Source organism: Stegostoma tigrinum, chromosome 27, assembly GCF_030684315.1.
Source record: "Stegostoma tigrinum isolate sSteTig4 chromosome 27, sSteTig4.hap1, whole genome shotgun sequence".
Lineage (NCBI taxonomy): Eukaryota > Metazoa > Chordata > Chondrichthyes > Orectolobiformes > Stegostomatidae > Stegostoma > Stegostoma tigrinum.
The window spans coordinates 31,142,718-31,166,911 of record NC_081380.1 but is presented as its reverse complement, the minus strand read 5'-3'; the positions used below and the strand labels follow the sequence as shown (position 1 = coordinate 31,166,911).

The 24,194-nt window shown below is 40.8% G+C and overlaps 1 protein-coding gene across 5 annotated transcripts in view; it reads left to right on the top strand.

Moving 5' to 3' along the window:
* Window positions 1–24,194, top strand: part of ankrd13b (ankyrin repeat domain 13B) — a 421,315-nt gene that overhangs the window by 166,017 nt on the left and 231,104 nt on the right. The window lies entirely within an intron of this gene.

Below are 24,194 nucleotides of genomic sequence, written 5' to 3'. Positions count from 1 at the left end.
CTTTCTACCTACTTTGTCAGACATTATGCCACAAAGTCCTTGTGTCCTTTATCCTTAGTGATCAGAGGCAAAAGCATTGAATCCTCAAAATTGCATGTATGGCAGAGTTTCACAGTCAGTGAAACAGGATGGGACTCAGATGTAAGCCTCTCCAGAAATGGCCCACAGTCAATTGCTGTTCTGGCCATGTGTTCAAGACATGAAAGAGCCTCTTGAATTTATGCAACCATGGAAGAACAGAAACAGATCCTCCTAGATCCTAGGGGTTGGTGCCCAGGGGCCAAACATGGCTCCTCAGTAAAGGGCAATTCCATTTAAGCATAGCCAAGAGTGGGTTGTTTATCTTACCTTAACCTAGCTTAAAGTGTTTTGCTGCACTTTGGTGTCAGGTTGGACCCACATGAAGCTCTTCAAACCAGGAGAAAATTTAAAATAGATTAATGGAGCTTTGAAGGCAAATCAATTCTCGGTCTGTGCTGAATGGACTATCCTTTGTCAAGACAATACGGGTAGTTCTGCTATAATGCGTGTTTCGTTAAGGTGAATTGGCTGTAAGGTGGTGATGAATAATGGACCCTGTTTGGATAATGCGAACTTTCTGCTGCAGGTATAGCAATTTTTCTACAGCGATTTCCATATAACATGAATTTCTATGGAGATTTCCTACAATACAATTTCAATAGTGCGAAGTTACATAAGAACACAACTATAGTGTTATAAGACAACTACATGTAGTTGTAATATTATGGTCTACCTTTTTATCACTGCTTTGGCAAGTAGAAATAACATCCAGGGTTTTCATGGAGAATTTCAGTCCAGGGAGCTCTGTTGTATAAGTGTGACATTGGACAGGGGAAATAAGGCTCCCTCATACCTTAAACATAACCACTGAAAACTGACATCTGTAGCTGAACTATATGCCAAAACCTATCAAGTGTTTAAGGAGGCGACAGGAGAGAATTGGAAACCAAGCTGCTCTCATCAAAAGTATTGTCTTTTGGGAGAGACGGTCACAATTTTAAAACAAGAGGTAGACGCCCTCACCCACACCCAAGAGCTATTCAGGAGGTTATTTATTCTATATTAGAAAGATTTTGTGAATAGAGGAATTCCAATTTAACACGTTAGCCAATTAGTTAAATATATCACAGAGAACATTCTGCACTCGAATGTTGATAATTGATATTGCCTCATCTTATTACAAAAATGGCTCCGAGTTACTCTGACTTTGCAAGATTCAGTGTAACATTTGGACTGAAATGAAATGAGGCTGAAAATCTCCAGTGAACTGGCATGCTTGCTCTGACGTATGGATCACAACTTCACATTCAAAAATGAATACAGCACCAAGTTATTACTTTACTTAATAATAGAGCTTTCTATTTTATGATTTTTTGTTTAAATTACAATGATACATCCAGGAAATAATCACAGATCAGATATTTTTGATTATACAAGACCACCAGCTTCAAAAGCTTCGTCAATATGAAATTGTTTGCCATCACTTTAGTCCCATTTCCAATCTTCTCAACCCTGTAGAGAGCGCATTCCTCATCTTCAGAAAACTGTTTGGAATATTTTCCTACTTTAAATGAACTATTGAAGCCCATGTTATGGTTTTTGAAAGTGTCAGACAAAGCATGCAAACCTTTTGACTTGTTAGATTCCAAGCTTGACAGCTCTGGTTAGTCCATGACTTGACTTCCCTTCCTGTGAAACAATCTCTGTCTTCCCACCCCAACTGTCAACATCTTTTACAACTAAAACAAAACTACTCAAAGGAAGCAGCAACTTTAATGATTGTAATGTTATGATTGCTCTGTCAGTTTGCTCAGAGAAGAATCTCAGAGATTCCGGAGGCTGCTGGACAATATTGGATGTTTGGACTGGATTAGATTCCCTACAGTTTGGAAACAGGCCCTTCGGCCCAAGAAGCCCACACCGCCCCTTGGAGCATCCCACCCAGACCCATCCCCCTATAACCCACACACTCCTGAACACTACAGGCAATTTGGCATGTATTTATTAATCATTCTTGATGAGTGGCATCTTTGGCACCTTGAAGACCTTTGTAATCCTTGCTGCCTCTGATTGCAATGGCTTCCCATAGGTACGGAGCATGAAGAGTTTGCAGCTCACACTCACAAAAGTTTCCATTGCTCTTATTTCCTTATCAGGAGCCATAGGTAGTTTTAGATGGATTTAGATAGATCAATCTGCTTGGTCATGTTGTGAACACACCTTTCCTGTCCGTCAAGTGGGATTCGAAACTGGAGTTTCCAGCTCAGAGTTAAGGATACAACCAACTGCATCACAAGACCTACCTTTCCTACCTCTGCCCTTGCCTCAAACTACTATTGTTGAATGTTCATCCATGCCCCCTGTTAGTGCAGAATGCAATTCCTCCAATAATCTTTACATCAGGTCGTTATAAATGATATCACTTGCAAAATGCTGTTGACCATTCTTATCCTGGCTGGTTCCCATTGATTTCTGCTCAAAGACTACCCATTACTGTATGCGCCTATTACAAAATTCTTCCATTGTCTCACCTTGCCTCTCCCCAACCCTGCTGTTCCTTCTATCTCTGTTCAACTTTCAATAGTTTTAACCTGGCACTCTGATCTCCCAGAGCCTTGCTAGCTTTCTCCTCTACTTTCAAGATCTCCTCAAACACTACTTTGCTCTTGTGAATGGGCTGAACCCTTTGTCCTTCATTTCTCAGTTGCTGATTGCTTTTCATTGTGACCTACTTTGGGACATCATATTCCATGAAAGATGTTGTGATGTGTAATTTGATGCTGATAAGATTGAGGGAGACTCCAGGTCTCCAGGCTTGATATAGAGTGGCAGTGTATAACCACAGGCTTCCGGCACAAGACCTGCTCCAGGAAATAAGAGGTTTTATGCTCCTTGGCTCCATACCACTGGAGATCTGCAAGTTTGAATGACTTATTATTCATTTACATCCTGCCTGTGATATTCAAACAAATGGAATACAAACTAAAAGTGCAAAAGCAATAAATACAGTGATTAATTCTAATAAACGAGAAAACAATTTCTGTGTCATCAGCGAAATCAAGACTAATGGCTCTTTCGCAGTGACGACAGCAATATCGTCCCATCTTCAGGATTAGGATGAAGTTGCAAAGCTGTTACTTCTAGTTCTTACATGAGTCAGTAGTGTGACAATTATCCAGGAGATTTATTATTTTAAGAAGTTGTTACTGACTGTCACTGAGTTTTTTTTGAGCTATGTTGCCTTTCCTACTGGACCGTGTGATTGTGGCCTGATGTCATGCAGAACTCAGGGACTAACTGTCTGATAGAATGGGGAGCATGACCCACATCTCTTAACGACTCTCTTCACAGTGATAATAGTGGAGTTGGAAACAGTATTACATTTACTTTTAATTCATTCAGGAGAGCTGGGCATCATTCGCAAAACTAACATTATTGCTGAACCTTAATTTCTCTTGAAAAGTGCTGGTGAACCACTTTCTTGTGTACAACTGAGTGACTGGTTAGGCCATCTCTGCAGACGTTTAGGTAACAAACACAATGGCTGTACACCTGAAATTATATACTGGCCAGACCAGGTAAGCATGGCTGGTCGCCTTCCCAAACGGTATTAATGAATCAGATGGATACCAAATGGCGATCTAGTTGTTCTCCGCCCAACATCACTAATATAGCTTTTGATTCAGTCCACAAGGCACAAGTCAGGAGTGTGATAGAATACTCCCCCCATGCTGCATCAGCTCTCAAGAGGCTTGACACTATCTAGGACAAAGCAGCCCACTTGATTGGCACCACATCCAGAAGCATTCACTCCCTCCCTCACTGAAGTTCAGTAGCAGCAGTGTGTACTATCTCCAAAATCCACTGCATTAATTCACCAAAGATTCGTAAACAGCACCTTCCAATCCCATGACCATTTCCATCTAGAAGCACAAGGGCAGCAGGCACATATTTTCCTCCATGCCACTCACCAAGCTGACTTGGAAATATATCGCTGTCCCTTCACTGTCGCTGGGTTAAAACCCTGGAATTCCCTCCCTAATGGCATTGTGGGTCAACCTACAGCGGATGGGCTGTAGCAGTTCAAGAAGCTCCCTTCTCAAGGGCAATTGGGGACAGGCAATATATGCTGACCAACCAGTGATGCTTACATCCCACAATCTAAAAGAACTACTTACCTAAATAATTTATTCCCTCTCTCACCTTACCAGACTCCCAGAGAATACTGTGTTTGGCTCATAGTTGGTTTAATCCTCTGGTTGGGGTCCAGCAACTCGCAAGTGATGGGCCTGAGGCCTGGAGGTGCCCTCCTGGTAGTCAATGGGTTAGGTAGGCAGGTGTGTGCCCTCCTGGTAGCAGATGGTTCAGGAGAATGGGGGTCCTTCACCCCGTCTGCTTGCATACAAGAGCTACTGCTGCAGATCATTCATCAGCAGAGATTCCTCCTACCATGGGCTGTCAAATATCCATCTCTTACCTTAAGTCTGAAAATCATGGAGAGAAGATATCTTCAGTTTTAGAGCGCCTTCCCCTCACATATTATCTGTGGTATTCTGCTGGAATTTGGTGCATTGGTCCTCCAGCTTTGAGACAATCCTTTGCTAGTTAATTCACTAGTGTAAGGAACAATTGCAGGTAAGTGAGATAACCGAAGGTGTAGAACTGGATGAACACAGCAGGCCAAGCAGCATCAGAGAAGCAGGAAGGCTGACGTTTCGGGTCAAGGCCTGAAACCCAGCCTTCCTGCTCCTCTGATGCTGCTTGGCCTGCTGTGCTCATCCAGCTCTACATCTTGTTATCTTAGATTCTCCAGCATCTGCAGTTCCTACTATCTCTGAAACAATTGCAGGTAAGTGACTGTTTCCTATATAAGGGAAGTGCCCAAATTAATGAAAAAGACAAGGTGTTAATTAAGTTAACAGCAATTGCTTTGAAGAAAATGTACTAACCCCAGCATGTGAATAGGTGCCAAAATGTACTAGACGAAGAAGTGCTGGATTTTGAAGGACCTTGGAAGGTGGCCAAACAGCTGTGACGGAAGCAGACAGGAGAACTGCTTGAACCAGAAGAATTCATGAAAGAAACAGTATAAGCAAAATTGATAAGACTTGTTTCTGTGGACATGCGATGAAAAAGATAGTCTGTCTCTGGCAAATTATGAGGCAACACACATATATTAGAAAAGGAGACATGGACAAATGTGGTCATCATAAGACACAACAGGGTCGAGGCAAGACAATGTTAAGGAATTATACTGCATTTTAGATATAGTTTTCTTTAAATATATTTTACTGAACATCCGTTTTTAAGGTAGGTTTAAACATTTATGTATAAACTTAAACGAGAGCAATCATGTTATACTACCTTTGATATTCCATGATACATTGTTCATTGTACCTATCACCAACCCACCTACCTTTCCCCAGCCCCACCTATCCTCCCTCCTACCTCCTTGACCTGACACAACCTGTCAATCTTCTCTTCCACCTATCTGCCCCATCCATCCCATTGACCAATCCTCACCATTCCCTACCTGCACTCACCTATCACCATCCCACCTAACTCCCCTGGCCCCACCCTGACTCTCACTATTTATTTCCCAGCTTCCTTCCCCCTCCCCAGTTCTGATGAAGGGTCCTGACCTGAAACATCAGCTTTCCTGCTCCTCTGATGCTGGCTGACCTGCTGTGTTCCTCCAGCTCCACATTGTGTTATCTAATTTAGAATTGATTCTTACAATAAATATTTAGAAACAATTATGTAAGTGTTGTAATCTCACACCTTCAATCATTAGATAATACTGAACTTGAGTATTTCTGCAAAAGGATGAAATAAGACTTTGTTAAAACTTCTCATCTTGCATTCACCATGACATGTGATATGATTACCAACAAAGTGGGAAGCAAACGTGGAGTCAGCTACATTATGGGCATTTAAGCAACTCTTGGATAGGCACATGGATGATTGTATAATGAAGGATATGCAGGATGGTTTTGATCTTAGAGTAGAATAATAGGTCAGCACAATATCATGGGCCGAAGGGCCTGTACTGTGCTGTACTGTTCTATGTTTTATGTTCCACGTTCAAACAGCATTACTGTACGAGCAGTGAGTACTGATTGCCTGCAAGTGGACTGCCAGGCTTTGTTCAGATTTCAAACTCAGCAGTTTCCATGGCAATGCTTCAGCCAATCAGCGTCCAATTGCCGACCAATCAGCATAAATGTTGGCTTTCTGAATTAATTATACTTCTTATTAGCATTCTAATATTGTTAAATGTGAATAACACATTTGCTTTCTGCTATAATATACCTGTCAATATATTCTAGAGTGAGATAATTTTCCTAGTTTTAAAATTTCTGGGAAAAGGACATTTCATTCCAAGACATCATCTACAGCAGGCAAAGTTGACCAAGTTCCTTTAATGATTTGAAACTTCTTTCAGATAAAGTTTTAAGCTGACTTTGTGATTGACCGGAGGGTAGATGTACCTTTCCAATGGCTGGGGTAAAGATAATAGAACCATTAACACGTGCACAGCGATGCTGCTGACCACTATTTCAGATTGGTTGCAATGTTGAGAAGCTCACAGGAAAAGCCTTGCTCTAATTCTGCAGGTGGCTCGGTAGGTAAGGACATGACTGTGTTGTTGAACAATAAGAACAGGAAAGTTCTTGCTTTAATCCAAAGCTATCTGATTTAACTAAGGTTAACAGTTAAACCACATAAGGAGGGGGATATCAATCCAAATTCTCAGTGGCATCTCCTGTCATTGTCATGATTTTGTCCTTTTGTTCTGAAGTGTCTATATCTCAATTTACTCTCAAAACTTTGGCTTTGCCCTGGTATCCATTGCTGACATAAGGCCTGTTGTAGAGAATGGAGTGATTGTCCCCCTCTCCTGATGATATTCCATAAAGGTAAAATTGATCTTTACCAAATTAAACTTGCATCATTTACAAAACATAAGTGAGTAATGGCCTTGATTGCTGCTCAAATGCTTGCATCTCCCATGCAATAGGCTAAATGCTTCTACAAAATTACACCTTTCATCCTTTCCTTATTCAGATCCTGTCAGACATTCTTGAAACACTGATTTCATGTTGTCACTGACAGACTGTTGAATGCCTATTAATAACAAGGCTCTATATATATTACTGTAGTTGCTTCTGTCATATTATAAGCCTCCAAGCTAAAAAGCATTAATAATACAATCATTTTTCTCTTAAAAATTTTAAAAGGAGCAAGTATTTTAAAGAATGCTGCTTCCTGCCATTGGCATGTGGCTTGAATTAGAATTGCACAAGAGATCTGTTTTATGAATAACACCAATTGTTAGTAGCTTCTGAGGTTTATGGAGCTGTTCTGATCCTAGTGATAGAAATATTGGACAAGTCAGAGAGAAACCTGGCTTAATAGGCTATTGGCTAAATCTTATGCTTTTTTTCAGTTAAGTTCAGTTCATGTTAAGTGTTGCGGGGGGTTTTTCATTACAAAGCCTAATGAGTCTCCATTGCCTGTCTTATCAAAGTAACCTAATTAATAACATGTCATGCCCCTCTGGCCTGTCTCACACCTGATTTCCACCCATCCCTGGAAAACCTCACTACCTAACAGATATCCTGGAATTGACCAGCATCCATTGCAGCTGTGCTATCTTACTTTCATCTGTAGTAACACCTGCCTCTTTCTCATTTCATAAGGTAAATGGCCCACAATAGGGCAGGAAGAGTTCAGGCAGGTGATTGCTACCTACCATTTGACTCCATCCTTTATGAGGAGAGGCCCCCCCCCAACCCTAACTGCTCTGAGCAGGGCCTGGACTGGTATAGAGGCTGTCCTCAACTTACTGTGCAGGGAACCTTCGGGTGCAGGCACAGCAAGACTGCAGTTTATATGAGCCCAGAACCTCTGGCTGAGGGGTCAAAGTGTAAAAACGCAAAGCAAGACAGGAATGCTGTGAGTGTTCAAGCAGGTTCAAAGTCAGTGAGGTCTGTTCATCAAGCCTAGCCTAGGCCTGAAACTTCAGCTTTCCTGCTCCTAAGATGCTGCTTGGACTGATGTGTTCATCCAGCTCCACACTTTGTTATCTCGGATTCTCCAGCATCTGCAGTTCCTATTATCTCCGATACAAGCTCAGAGTTGTAGCCTTGCCCAATCTATGAGCTAACAACATCATTAAAATGATCAGAGGAGTGGGAAAATTGACATTTTGTGTCATGACCTGGCAGGAGACACACCATTGTTCAGCCATTCTCACATTCTGATCACTTAATCTGAAATAACACCTTTTCTCCACCAGCACCCTCCACCCTCCATGCTTCCCTTCAGCTCTGATGCAGAGTCATCTACAAAACGTTGGCTTCCTCTCTCTCCATGGATGCTGTCAGGACCTGACCCGAAATGTCAACTTTCCTATTCCTCTGATGCTGTCAGGCCTGATGTCTTCCTCCAGCTCCATACTTTGTTATCTCTGGCTCTAGCATCTACAGTTCTTGCAATCATTACAATGAGAGATGCTGGGCCAGTCCAAGGCACAGCATTGAAATTAGAAGTATCTGGTAAATGGATCAGACTCTTTAGAGGCTGGCATGTTAGATAGCAATGTCTGTCAATGGGGGATATCTTCTGCATTCGTTTGATGCTTTTTCTGTAATGTTCCTTCCTGAGACCCTTAAAGAAATTGCTAACAGTCCTCATTTGTTTCTTAACAAGGGTTCCTTAAACTTTTTTCTCCACAGCCTGCTTGAGGAGCTTCTCACTTGCTGACAGTAAGCCTCCCAGGAAATCTTTTCTTCTGCCCTTATTATTTTGGAGACTGCTGGAGTGCACCAGTGATGTCATAGGCCGTTGCTTTCTCTGAATGTCTCATCTCTTACTGGGTGCTTTTGTCTTTTTAAAAGAACTTGGTTCTTTCTCTGTCTCCCTGGGTCATAGGACACCTTGCTTCAAGCATCAGATAAGCTTTGTTCTATTTATTTCTAAATCACTGAAATATTCACATCACTGTTTTAAAATTTTCACTTAAATGCACGTAAATGAATTGCCAGACAACCCCATGCCACTTACACCAGAAAAATGAAACAATAATTATGTCTGTCCTTCACACAACAACATAGATACATAAATCAAACTGAATACTATACTTGGTTTTGTCAGCTTTGGAACCCAAGTTTCCAAATTATAGTATATTGTGAGCTTTCATCACAGATCCAAGGTGCCGAAGGTAAAATTGCCAAACACTTGATTGAAAGCTGCTCTTTGGTAAACTGGCAGGTTTTTGGAATAAACCTGGAGCACAAAGGTGCAAAATTGTGCTGATTAACATCGTGTGGTAGAAAGCTTAGTGTTGTCAAAAATACTTGCTGTTGGATTTTGCAATCCCAAAGATTTGCATTTTATTTACATACATCCATTCTATTAAATTCCAGCATTCAATGGCATTGTTTGGCCAAAATCTGAACCATTTATGAAATATTCCAATTATGTCACCAAATTCATCATTTACCATCCATTGACCATTTGGTTATTACATTTCTCATTTTTATGCTATAATCACTTTAGAATTTATTTAAAGGGGCAACAAGTAGAGGAAAGACTTACATTTATATCACACTTCTCACCTCCAGGGCATCCCAAAGTATTTCACAGCCACTGAACTGCTTTTGAAATGTAGTCACTCATGTTGAAGACAAAAAAATAACAAGCTGATTTGTGCACAACAAGGTCTCATGATCGATAAATGAGCCAGTTAGTTGGAAGAAAGCTAGAGCTTCGCTGATGGTTGAGTGAGTTTATTCAGCGAGTAGTTCAACACTCGGGTGAGAAAGGTCCCAGATTAATAAGAAACATGTTGACATTGGCCTGCACTTCAATGACATTGATAGACTATGTGGTGGAAGCTTTTGAATACCAATGCCAACTTATGACTGGTTGTCTATGGTGAATAAATATGTTTCTGTTCTGTTTCATGGCTTCTGAATTTACAACTGTTTTGGGAGTCACTTTCTGCAAAGTTATTTAGTTATCATTAAAGGCAGTGGATTGCACAATGTCAGAAGCCACGTTCTGTTTTTAATCGCTTGGGATTTTGACATTTCCAGTGTTTTGCAGGTTACATCAAATAATTTGCTTTTCCAACAAGAACTCAAACCTTGACCAGACCTTGCTTATGATCTATCCATTTTCTATTTGTTGACGACATAATCCGATTATTAGATAGATGATTGTGGAATTAAATGTTTCACCACATTGTATCCTTTAATGAACTTTACTATCAGAAAGAAATGCATTTGCATCTATATTCCCGTGACAAGGACAGAATATGCCAGTCATAGAATCATATAGCATAGAAACAGTCCCTTTGGCCCATCATGTCAGTGCTGGCCAACAAACACCGAACTTTACTAATCCTATTTGCCTGCACTTGGGAGAGTGAAGGGTGAGTCAGTATTTTTCAATATAAAATTTGACCTACAGTGCAGCTCCATCTGTAAATTTCAGCTCGTCCAATATTGCATTGCTTTTATCCTGTCTCACCTGATGTCCTACTCACTCGCCACACAGTCTTTTTGACCCATATTGGTTCCCATCTCCTCAAGCCTCAAATTTCCTACTATTGCTTTTCCGCTGCCTCATGACTGATGAGCTCTATAAGACCCTGTGTAAAACTCAGTATTCTTTGCCTTTGGCCTCTTGCGTATCTACCTTGCTTCATGCTCTTGGTGGTTGTACATGCAATTGAAGGCTCTGCATTCTTGAAGTCTTAAAACATTTTTCTCAAAGTCCTCCGGAAAGACTGTTGCTTTGTTCCAGCTTATTATTAATAGTGCACTAATCATTACAAATTACCTATAGAAATGGAGGAACTTGTGTTGCTCTCAGTGATGTTCCCAACTTGCTTCCCTCGCACTTGAGATGAGCAACCACTCTCTGCTTCCACTTTCTGCCTGACTATAAACCAACTTCAATATTCTTATATTATTTTGCCCAACACATTTTCAGTGGGCCCTCAAGGCCAGGGAACTGCTGTTTGAGAACAATAGGCAAGGCCAGGAATCACACAACGCCAGGTTATAGTCCAATAGGTTTACTGAAAAACACAGAGTCTTATTCCTGCTTCAGTTGTTAGTGAGAGAGGTATCATCAGACTCAGAACTTATAAGTGAAAGATCAAAGGGTCACAGCACTGCTGAGGATGTACTAAACAAACCTAAGATGCTGTTAAATCTTTAATCACTTTGAAGGTTTTAATTGATTAATATGTATATGTAAAATCCCATATTCCTGTGAAGTCACTGTCCATTACACTTGGGAACACACGCACAGCAGATACTCATGTGACTCAGCCAAAGCTGACTGTCTTATACACTGCAGGCAAGGATGGCCCGAGGCCTGGTATGTTGGTGAGACTGTGCTGACGCTATAACAACTGATGAATGGACACCATGAAACAATCGCCAGAAAGGGATATTTCCACACAGTGGGGGATCACTTCAGTGGTCAAGTACTTTCGGCCTTGGATCTTCAGGTGAACTTCCTCCAAGGCAGATTTTAGGATACACAACAATGCAGAGGCTCATAGCCAGGTTTGGTACCCATAAGGACAGCTTCAACCAGGATCCTAGGTTCATGTTGTGCTACAGGTGACCCCCACCACTCTATACACTCTCACACACACTCTCTCACTCTCCCTTACACACACACACATACACACACACAAGCACGCACACACACACACTCTCTCTCTCACACTCACTCTCCCTCACACACAGATGCACACAAACATGTGAATCTATGGGATGAATTTGTTTTTGCAGATACGTTGTATTTTGTTCAAAAAGCACACAATTTAGAGACAGTCAATGTTGTGTTTTATAAATTCCTACTTTACAAATAAAACCAGTCTAACTCCAAACTAAAACACAAACAGATTATAAACAAGGCCTCATGCCTAACCTGCAATGTTTGATCTAAAATATCACCTTGTCTTTACACTGACAAAACCTTTAGTTCTTGCAGGACAGTGACATCAAAGGAACTTGGGGATTTACATATACATATCAATCAATTAAAACCTTTGAACTGATTAAAGATTTAACAGCATCTTAGGTTTGTTTAGTACAAGCCTCAACAACCCTTTGATATTTTACTTATAAATTCTGTGTCTGATGCTACCTCTCTCGCTAACAACTGAAGAAGGGGTAAGACTCCAAAAACTCGTGTTTTCAATAAACCTGTTGGATTATAACCTGGTGTCATGTGATTCCCGACCTTGTCCATCTCAGCCCAATACCGGCACTTGCACATCATGAGAACAGTAGGAACAGTGATAGGAAATTGGGAAACATGAAAGCACTGGGGTGTTAGGGTGAGTGCGTCAGGAGAGGGAGAACATATTGTACAAGATAATAAAATGTGAGGCTGGATGAACACAGCAGGCCAAGCAGCATCTCAGGAGCACAAAAGCTGACGTTTCGGGCCTAGACCCTTCATCAGAGAGGGGGATGGGGGGAGGGAACTGGAATAAATAGGGAGAGAGGGGGAGGCGGACCGAAGATGGAGAGCAAAGAAGATAGGTGGAGAGGGTGTAGGTGGGGAGGTAGGGAGGGGATAGGTCAGTCCAGGGAAGACGGACAGGTCAAGGAGGTGGGATGAGGTTAGTAGGTAGCTGGGGGTGCGGCTGGGGGTGGGAGGAAGGGATGGGTGAGAGGAAGAACCGGTTAGGGAGGCAGAGACAGGTTGGACTGGTTTTGGGATGCAGTGGGTGGGGGGGAAGAGCTGGGCTGGTTGTGTGGTGCAGTGGGGGGAGGGGATGAACTGGGCTGGTTTAGGGATGCAGTGGGGGAAGGGGAGATTTTGAAACTGGTGAAGTCCACATTGATACCATATGGCTGCAGGGTTCCCAGGCGGAATATGAGTTGCTGTTCCTGCAACCTTCGGGTGGCATCATTGTGGCAGTGCAGGAGGCCCATGATGGACATGTCATCAAGAGAATGGGAGGGGGAGTGGAAATGGTTTGCGACTGGGAGGTGCAGTTGTTTGTTGCGAACTGAGCGGAGGTGTTCTGCAAAGCGGTCCCCAAGCCTCCGCTTGGTTTCCCCAATGTAGAGAAAGCCGCACCGGGTACAGTGGATGCAGTATACCACATTGGCAGATGTGCAGGTGAACCTCTGCTTAATGTGGAATGTCATCTTGGGGCCTGGGATGGGGGTGAGGGAGGAGGTGTGGGGACAAGTGTAGCATTTCCTGCGGTTGCAGGGGAAGGTGCCGGGTGTGGTGGGGTTGGAGGGCAGTGTGGAGCGAACAAGGGAGTCACGGAGAGAGTGGTCTCTCCGGAAAGCAGACAGGGGTGGGGATGGAAAAATGTCTTGGGTGGTGGGGTCGGATTGTAAATGGCGGAAGTGTCGGAGGATAATGCGTTGTATCCGGAGGTTGGTAGGGTGGTGTGTGAGAACGAGGGGGATCCTCTTGGGGCGGTTGTGGCGGGGGCGGGGTGTGAGGGATGTGTCGCGGGAAATGCGGGAGACGCGGTCAAGGGCGTTGTACATATTGTACAACTTGCTTTCTTTTGCTGATATTTGCAGCTATGCACTGAGCATGGTAAATAAGAATAAAAATAGGAAACAAGCTTCTTCATGACAGTATCAGAAAACAGGTGAAGTTACACATTTAGCTAGGAAATGAGGATTGATTTGATTGCAGATTGCATTTCTCATTGCCCTTAAGAACTGAACGCTAAATCTCATCTCCCCTCATATACTTCAATGTTTACCAGATTAGTTAAGGATTTATGACCATACGCTGTAGATGACAAATATCCGACTAACATAATTGTGATTATACAAGACTGTCTCACAGTTTCACACTCAAAGACTTGTCTCAGAAATGATGCAGACAAACAGAAGTAAACTATCAAATTATTTTGACTTTTGGCTGTTTACCTTAACCTCCATGAAGATTGATATCTATTCACAAGTGTAGATATATTTATTGCCAGTAAGTTAATGTTTTCACAGTCACATGTTCCCAATATCTGTTGATTTTCACTTATTCCTGGTTGACCTTAGAGAACACATTATTCCCCATATGAATGGCTAGCCTCGAATTTTCTGTACCAATGATTAGATTTCCATAAAATTGCTGATGGCCCAGCAAGTGAACTTATTACTTCTGGCAACACCGCAATACATAGCCTAGATGATCACAACTTTGATTCCTTGCTGAAATGAGCTGCAGCTCTATTATAATTCATCACTGCAACCTTGGGGTGTTTGGAGAAATCATCCAGGCTTGTCAGAGCTGAATATCATCCTGTAACTCCTGTTGTGTCCATCTGTGAATGAGCAGAGGATCATGCTTGGCTGACTCAACTCAAATAGTGCATACACTTGCTGTCTCCTCATTTCTGTGCCATGTGCTCTATCTGGCTACAGCATGGATTTTCCACTAGGCAAACTCAGCTGGAAGTGTCACAATCCCCAAACCAATGTCATTTAAAAATATCCTCAAATTCCCAATTGTTGATTGGAAAGATCACATGATAAGATTTCAAAGTTCAAGCTAAAAGCCACAACAATTGTCCAATACTTAGTAGGGAACTTATTGTACTTCAGAAAGAGAAAGATTCCCTAGCCATGGATATTCTATTTGAGAACCAGTCCAAAGATATTTTTCACTTCAAAAGCTTCCTTTCCCTCTTCCCAACTGGGTAATGTCTAATCCCAGAACAGACTTTCACTGTTATGGTTACACTGGAGAATCCTTTTCTCTAGACCTGGCTAGGCAAACCTTCCTTTAAAATGTCACAGACTCTGTCTCTATCATCCACCTGCACTTTATATGGTTAAATCCAAGATCAGCATTTCCTCTTCTTCAACTGCCTTTATCTCCTGTTTCACTCGCTGTCTCCAACTGTATCTCTCTCTCTCTGTCTTCTTCGCACCCCTCCCCCCACCGACTCCTCTCTCTCTCTCTCTCTCTCTCTCTCTCTCTCTCAGATTGCAGACTGAATTTGGGTCTGTGTGTTTCGGGAATCTCTGAGAAGCCCTGTAACTCAATGTTATGATGGTTTCTCATGAGTTCTTCTCTTCTCAAAACCACCCCCTATGTCACTATGAATCACATGGATCTTGTGCCCGGGTAGAAATTCTCATTAGCTATCCATTAGATCTTAAACTCCATTCTATCTTGGATTTAAGTAGACAGTTGAAAATATAATTTATAAAACCTAATATTCTTAAAATCTCCCTGTGAGGCTTGGAGATTAACAATCTACCCACAGTCAGCACAACTGCTCTTGCTGTTGTCTACAGGTATGAAGGTTCAGTGTCTTCATCCAAATAAGACAGTAATACTCCCTTTAACCTTTAACAACCAAACATCCTCAGAAATGGGTGCAGAAAGGAATGTACATTCTATGTAAATTACAGTTACACAAAACAAACCAAACTGATGAAGCCTCACACTATAATAAAGACGAAGATTATGATTATGTTTTGGGAGTACCTTATTAATTTAAGATAAGGTGGAAAATGAAGGGGTTATAAGGCTTCATCGCTTTGGTTCATGTGGCTTTGTGCTTTGTTGAAAACAAAAATGTTTTATGTCACTGCAATTTATAAATACTTAAAATGAACTATGTTGATAAAGGTATTCTGAAGAATGTAAATTTAGGTGGTTTTCACTTTTAATCAGTCTGAGATGGGAATGTGGACAACAATGTGATATATAATTGAAAGCTCAAACTGTGTGCCTTCTCCAGGAAGCCATTTTCAGAGGTACCTATCAGCCTCCAGAACCTCCCCCAAACATTTACGCTTCAGCTAAGATAATAAGTACCAATGAATGATTTAGCAGTGGGTGGAAAGGATCTCAGAATTGGACAATCTTTTCTGCAGCCAATTCAGAGCATGTTTAAGATAGGACTTGTTGTGTTTGTAAATGGGTGTTTCTCAGGACAAACAATTTGTATTATTATAATTTTGCAAATTTAGCCCAAATGTTCTCCCTTCATTGGTATTGGTTGAATGCAATCCATGAACAGCAGAATGATAAAGTGCACATTTTCTTAAAATCTACCTTTCACTATCAGGATAATTACATTTTAGATTAATCCTGAAAACCATTTGAACTCTTTCATTGCACTCTACTTAGCAACCTAATTCAATAGCCCTATTTATGTACTGGAGTTGTGGTTGGAGATAAACATGTTATTTCTGGATGATTCATTTAAAGCAGTTCGATTTACCCAAATCTTCCTTACAGATGATGTGAGATACTTGTGTTGGGAACACAACAAAGAACTACAAATCAACCAAACTATTTCTACTTGAAGCTGTTGCAATTCTCCAGTCGTGATGTTCAAAGCATTGGCATTCTTTTAATTTAAAGTTATTCATCTGTTTTGTGAACAACCAGCGTACATCTAATACATAATATAATGGCATTCTTTCTGCTGTTTCACAAAGTCCCATCACACTGTGTGCTGTCACATCCTGACGCATAAATATTTAGCAACCAATTATCTTCAGAACTGTATCGTCAGTGCATGGTTGCTGTAAAGTTGGACTGGAAACACTTATACTCAAATATTAAACATTGATAAATAAGAAACATTTAATTATTATAAAGATATATTCTGATTTTCCAACCAAGGATAAATAATCAATATAATTTCCATTGAAACAAATTATAGAACCATACGCTGTTTATATTGTTTTATTTTCCTGAAGGTAGTTCACGTATTTAATTTAGATGTAGTAAGTAGATCACAAAGTAATAGAGCAGGGCCATTCTCACAGCCTTCCCACAAGTAGAATTTGCAGCATAGGAGTGGGCCATTTGACTTAACTGGACCATGCTCGCAAAGTCACTAAAACTGAATTCTACACCAAATACATTTTCTCAAACCTCTTCTCTCTTGATTTGAAATTTCCTGAGAAGTTGTACATGCAAGGGCCCATTTGGGAATCAGGAAAAAGGGACAATAAGTTTACGATCCTAAACCTGTTACAGGACAAGGTGGAGGATATAAGTTTTCGATTTCTAATAAAGAAGGAGGAAAAGATGAAATTCTAGGTGTGAAATAAAGGGTTAACCATAGCTTTACTCATGTAACAGCTACTGAGCATGTAGACTAAATATATGCCATTGGGGCTGTTGAGCTGCTCCACCATTAAATAATGCAATGACTGACTTGTTTATTTTTCAAATTTCACTTACCATCTACTCCTGATAACTTTAGATTCCCTTATACCAGAATCTATCTACCTCCACCATACAAAGATTTAATGACTTCACCTCCACCACCTCCTGAAGCATAGAGTTCCAAAGTTACACAACTCCAAGGATCTAGAACATGTGCACAAGGAGCTATGACATGATGGTGTTAGAACAAGATAGAAATGGGACCCAAGTAGGAGATCAACAGATTCGCTCCTGTCCTCTCTAGTGTACTGCATTATGTTCAATAAAAACAGTTCATGTTCCCCTGCCTGAGTGCAGATCTGATATTGCCACATGATGGAGTCCCTTCCCAGACCCAGGGCACCTGTTTTTTAAATTGTGTACTCAAAACATGTATAAACACAAATTAATTGAAGAGCACATTCACATAAATAACACAGGATGGTAAATTCTATGTTAAGAAGATGGTTCACTGGTGGATAAATTTCGAACTACAGGACATAGCTACAGAATAAAGGGATGTTCACTTACACCTAAGATCATAGAATCATTCAGAAAGAAGAAGCCCTTCGCCCATTGAGTCTGTACCACTGAAACTGCACTACAACCTAGACTAGTTCCACTTCCCCAGTGTCCTTGAATGTTATGACATGTCAAGTGCTCATCCAAATACTTTTTAAAAGTTGTGAGGTTTCCCTTGTCAACTACCGTCCTAAATGCAAATGAATGACTTCTTCTAGGGGGTAATGAATGTCTGGAATTCTCTACCCGGAGAGTTATGGAAGCTGGATCGCTCAAAGTATTTAAAAAGGAGGTAGACAGACTTTTGAAATCTCGGGGTGTGGAGGGTTATGATGAGCTAGCCCGTAAGAGGAATAAAGGCCTGAGGCAAATCAACCATGATCTCATTAAGTCATTGCACAGGCTTGAGGGGCTGAATGGCCTGCTCCTGCTCTTATGTTTATAAGACCATAAGACATAGGAGTGGGAGTAAGGCCATTCGGCCCATCGAGTCCACTCCGCCAGTTAATCATGGCTGATGGGCATTTCAACTCCACTTCCCTGCACTCTCCCCATAGCCCTTGAGATCAAGAATTTATCAATCTCTGCCTTGAAGACATTTAACATCCCGGCCTCCACTGCGCTCTGTGGCAATGAATTCCACAGGCAATGTATAAGGGCATTGGCTGCAAACTGACTGGACTTGATTAGGATGTTTCTCTGTTCCTACCTTCATCCGACATTGCCTCCCTCCACCATTCCCATCAAGTATCATACCTGTATCATCTTCCTAGATGAATAATGACAAATATAAGAGATATTAGAAGCTAACCAAGGCACATGGACTACAATCCGCACCTTTGAGCAGGAATAGGATGTAATGTTATGATTGTTGCAGTGATAAACTTAACTAGGTATTTGTGTGGCTCAGTTGTTAACATTCTGTCTGCTGAGACAGAGAATCAAGCTTGTCTCTAAGACCTGTGTGTATAAACTAGTCTGACATTGCTCATGGATATATTACAGTCCCTGTAGAAACTGGTAACTTTTACAGAATGACACAAATGTCCCTGTGACTGATGCAATGGAATCACCTGTCAGGGATTTCCTGTTTTAAGACTTTTTCTGCAACAAATTAAAATCACTATCAACTAAGCATTGCTTAATAGGCATCTAATATGTTAAACTACAACCCAAAACCTCATGCCATGTTGATACATTACATTCCATATACAGTAGACAGGTAGTCTTATGTTTAAAGTCCTTGGCTCTTCCCAGTTTCAACAGAACCTCTTGAACCCTCCCCAGCAGGGTGAATCTACCAGTGTCCTTTTTCACAACATTCACTTCCCTTATTCCTCTGAGCACATTTACGTGGGCTTTCAGTAAGAAAGCAATCTCTAGCCTTTGTCCTTTGTGTTTCACGAGTGATTTCTCCAACCTCACTCTGCTTGGTGAATAACCCAAACAGCCTGTTGTGGATCTTATTCCACAAAACACCTTGAGAATTACTGTGAGATGATAGTTAGGTATAACGAGGCCTTCTGCCATATATTTTGTGTCAAAGTGTTACAACTTGTTCCTTACTTTCCTTAAGTTTGACCTGGGCCCCTGACCCCATGCTAACCATGTCACATGGATGAGTGTCTGATCAGATTTAATAAGAGATCACATCCCTGTCTATAAATGATTGCATTTTACATGGCATGATGCGACAGCCGATTTGCCTCCTAATCGCCAAAGCATTTCAAAATCGTGCACAAGGAACATTGACGCATTTCTCAGAGGTGTGAGAAATTCATAGATATTTTAGTTTCTTTCTACTGAAGTTCAAACTCTGTACAATCCTCGAGGCTCAGCCTGAAATAAAACGTCTGCATGTTTTATTCCTTTTCACAGGGAGTGCAGTTATAGAAGCTTGTCAGTATTCTACATTAATTCCCTCAGGCAATCTCTTATCTTTGAATGAGTCAATACAGAGCATAGTTCTGAATCTTGAGTACTTGGTTGGTGAAAGATCTTCCTGTTAATAAATAAAAGTGCCTCCTGATGTCCAGAATAATGACACGTCGTGATCATGCACTAGAATTATTTCTGATGTCATTAGTTATAAAAAGCAGACTCTTGCTATGGTGGCCGACAGAATATTGTAAATTAAGGTTTGGTGACCATCCAAACCATGACCACGTTGGTCTAGAAGGACAAGGGTAGCAGAAATACGGCAACACCACCACCGGCAATTTCCCTTCAAAATCACTCCCCATCCTGACTTGGACACATACATCATTGAGTGCCATTGAGTCAAAATCCTGGAATTTCCTCCCTAATGGGGGCCTACCCATAACACATGGACTACAGTTGTTCAAGTGGTCAGTTCACCACCACCTTCTCAAGGGCAATATATGCTGGCCCAGCCAATGATGCCAAGTCCCATGAGGGAATAAAAACAAAATTGAATACCCAATTTAACCCCCAATAGCTGTCTGTTGCAGTATTGCTGTCGCTTTAATCAGAGAAGCTCTCATCAGTGGTTTCACATGATACTCTACTTATTCCTTTTGGGTGATAGTTTCAGAAGATGCAGTAGCTGTCAGAGCTGTGACAGCAATATGAAAGTATAATGAAAGATATGCGATTTATATATATCAATTTATTTACTATTTATAAAAATAAATAAAAAATAATTAATATATATTTATATATTAATTTATTTACTATTTATAAAAATAAATGAAAAAAATTAATATATATTTATATTTATTAATTTATTTACTATTTTAAAGCTTGGATTTTAAAGTAGTGGCATATAGTTGTTGGACTGTTTTTGTAAAATTAATTAGGTCAGTCTTTCCATGATTTTAAACCAGTATATATCTCCCAGAGTGTTAATCATTTGCTTTTGGGTTTACAACAGGAGACAGAAAACTATAAGCCTCAGTTTAGCAGTATCTAAAATGAGGAAGATATTTGAAAAGTAGTTCAAAAGCTTTTGAATGCAGTTGGAATGAGACCTGACTAATTCAGATGCTAGTACAGTCTTTTCTAGAAATAGGAGATTGTCCAGAGCAGTTAAGGAGATGTATTAACTAAGTGAAAGGGTGTGGTTTGTGAAACATCTGGACCAGAAATATTTAACTTTGTAGATTATTAAAGTTGTGTAAATATTCAAAGAAAGGCTTCAAAGCTCATTGAACTGGAAGTGAGATGAAGTGTTTAACTGAAACCTACAAATTTGATAGGGAAGGAAAATTTCTCAGAATTTTGATTATCTACACCGTGGCAGTATTGCGAAATAGATGGGATCTGCAGGGTGTTTTAAAATCTTTCAAACTGTGTTATATTTAGATAGCTGGTTTATTTTATTGAAATTTCTATTTCTTTTGTGTTGTGAACTTGTTTTAGAAATAAATCTGCAGCTTTTGTGCTTATATTTCAGCGAAAGACCACCACTGATCTCTCAAGCCAGATTTTATTCTAGGAACTGACTTATCTAATTGAATGAATAGGATCCCTACAGTGTGGAAACAGGCCATTTGGCCCCAACAGGTCTGCACATCCCACCCATCCCTGAACACTATGGGCATTCCAGCATACCCAATCCACCTAACCATCTTTGGACTTTGAGGTTTGTTGGCTTGCTGAGCTGATTGGGTTGGCAGGCTAACCAACCTCAACACCCACAACCCGAGCTACAGATCTACTCCAAAACCTTAGACATCTTTGGACCATGGGAGGAAACCAGAACACCCACTAGAAACCCACATGAGGAGAACATGCAAACTCCACACAGAGAGTTGTCTGAGGGTGGAACTGAACCTGGGTCCCTGGCACTATGAGGTAGCAGTGCTTACAACTAAGCCACTGAGCCATCCAATAACATCAGCTCGGATTATAAGAAAAAGAAACCATGCATACAGGAACTATATATGTTGGTGTTATCAGCAGGAAGTAGTCATCCACCTCTGGCTTTGATGGTGCCCTGCCAGTTGCCTCAGTTATCTCAGGGAAGTTTTTGGGCAGTTGAAACTATCATAATGAAGGGTCAAAGTAGCATTAGTTCTTAGCATTTCCTGACTGCTCAGTTGCTCAGCAGGTTTACGTACAAACTGGAAAGATCCCAGGTTTAAGTCCTGTGATGATGCTGTGGCGTTAAGAGGTGCATTTTGTCCTGGTTTCTTTTAAGAGAGAGATTGAATGAGTGGTGAAAAACATCTACTGTAATGTAAACAGCTTATGAGGCCTTGGATTTTTTTAAAGTTTGAACAATAGAAGCAGCCTGGATAGGTGGGGCCAGCTCTCACAGACCAGGATTTCTAGTTTTTATTTTAGTTTTTAGATTCAGCAGAAGCTGCTGGAGTTTTGAAGAAGTAGAAACTGATCTTCCGTTCGCTCAGTTGCAGCTGGAAGCTGAGGTTTCTCTTTCTACTGCGGGAGTTGCATGTCAGAAAGTCTGATTTCTGAATTTGACTTTTTGCCAAGCTGTGTGTTTATGGGATGTTAAGACATTTGTGAGTTAGTTAGGTACAGTAACTGTATTAATTACTCTGTTAAGTCTTCCAATAGAGTTGTTATTTCTAAGTTCTTCTTTCTTTTGTTGTGTGTTTAACTGTAATGTTTGAACAAATGGTGTTTTGCTTAACATCAACTAGATGGACCAATCGAATTGCATCTGAAATACAGCACCTGACATTTACCTTTAAAAAAAAGAAAATGTTCGGATCTAGGCCACCTTCTTAATATATTTTGAGTGGATGGGGTTCTGGTGTGGTCCATAACACTCCTGATCTGTGGTAGGACAGCAACATCAGCAACTCTAAGAAGTTAGAGATTAGCTGAGCCTCTAACCTCCTAATTGATAACAATTGACCTGCACATAATGGTCGTACAGGTTAGCACAGCTGTGGGGCTCAGCACAGTTTAAAAGTCTGTGAACATTGTCTAGACTCATACGCGGGCGAGTTGCTGGAAGGTGACTAACATCTGCAGAGCTTAATCCTAGCAACAGGTTGGTGTTTTCAGAGTGAAGGGAAAATATTATACACTCCCCTCACTGTTGAGTGCCATTCTCTTGGGATCAGTCATGATGATACAAGACAGAATGACAAAAAACTGAATGCAGAGCTCAAAAATATGCTTAAGCAACTGGCACAGATTTTTTTCTGGATAGTAGTAGATGAATCTACTATGAAGAAGTTATAGCTTATGTACTCCCTTATATTGCCTATCAAGTTGGATTTGTGTGTGTTTGGGTAATTTCTGTTTCCTATGAAGCTTAAAAGTTGCTCACATTAAAGTATCTCAAAAGGCTAGGTAGTCCACCTTAGTGTTCCAGCTCCATCCTCAGCTAATTTGCTCATTTTCCCATTCCCTGACTGACCTCCCGCTATGGGCTATTTCCCCGGACTGCAATTCTCAGGCAGTATCCTAAAATGCTCATTGTTTAACTGTACTGGAATAGTTCTTCACAGTCTTTTATCTAATATACTAATCAGTAGTTCCAATGACCTACTGATTGCTGACAATTTACTTGTAAAACTCAAAGCAACTTTTACAAGATACCTTATTAGCATTATAGTGATCAGAGGTTTTTGAGTCAGAATGGGACTGGGTGGCCGTTCAGTTTATCAACTTATGTCAGTCCTTTGTGAAGCAACTCTTAGATCCATCCTCCCCTCTTACTTTGCCCTCATAGCTCTATAAATTTATTTCCCTCACCTACAATTTCAGTTAACTTTATACATTATTCATTGACTCTGCTTCCAACCATCATCCAAGGAGTATATTTCCTCTAAAACAGTCACCATTTTGTAAACATCTACCTAATGTCTCCTCAATATCCTCTGCCTAAGGAAAGTAATCCAGCTTTGCTGACGTAGCTTTGTAGCTAAAATCTCTCCTCTTGGATTCATTCTGCACTCTCTCAGGGAAATCCTTTTGAAATGTGGTGACCAGAACTGGTTGGAACCCAAACAGAGTTATACAGAGATTCAACACAACTTCCCTGCTTTTCGTACTCAATGCCTCAACTTATGAGGTCTAACTAGTCTTTCACTGTGTCCTTCAAGGACTTACATTGATAGAACTACTCCACCAGTGCCACTAAAATGGGCATTCTAATCTGTTTGACTAACCAACCCAACCTGAGCAACTTTAAAGCATCGTAGGCCACAGAAAGTCCTTCAAAGCCCATGGATCCAACTTGATAGGAACGCTAAGAGAGTCTCAAAGTTGTGCTTTCTTTAGAAGAGATTAGCCCAGCATTATAAAATACATTAATACCAACTGCAGAAGCCCCATATTTGTTTGAGCTCTGCCTTTTATCTTTGTTGATCTACCCCATGTTATCACTGGTAATCTCAAGAAAATAGCTCTTAACAGCAAGAGAAGTAGAAGAATGTTCACGATTTATAAATAGGACTGTAGTGTAATCTATGAGGAATAGATCAGAGAGGCATTAAGGCAAGAGTTAACCTCTTGGCCCTGCT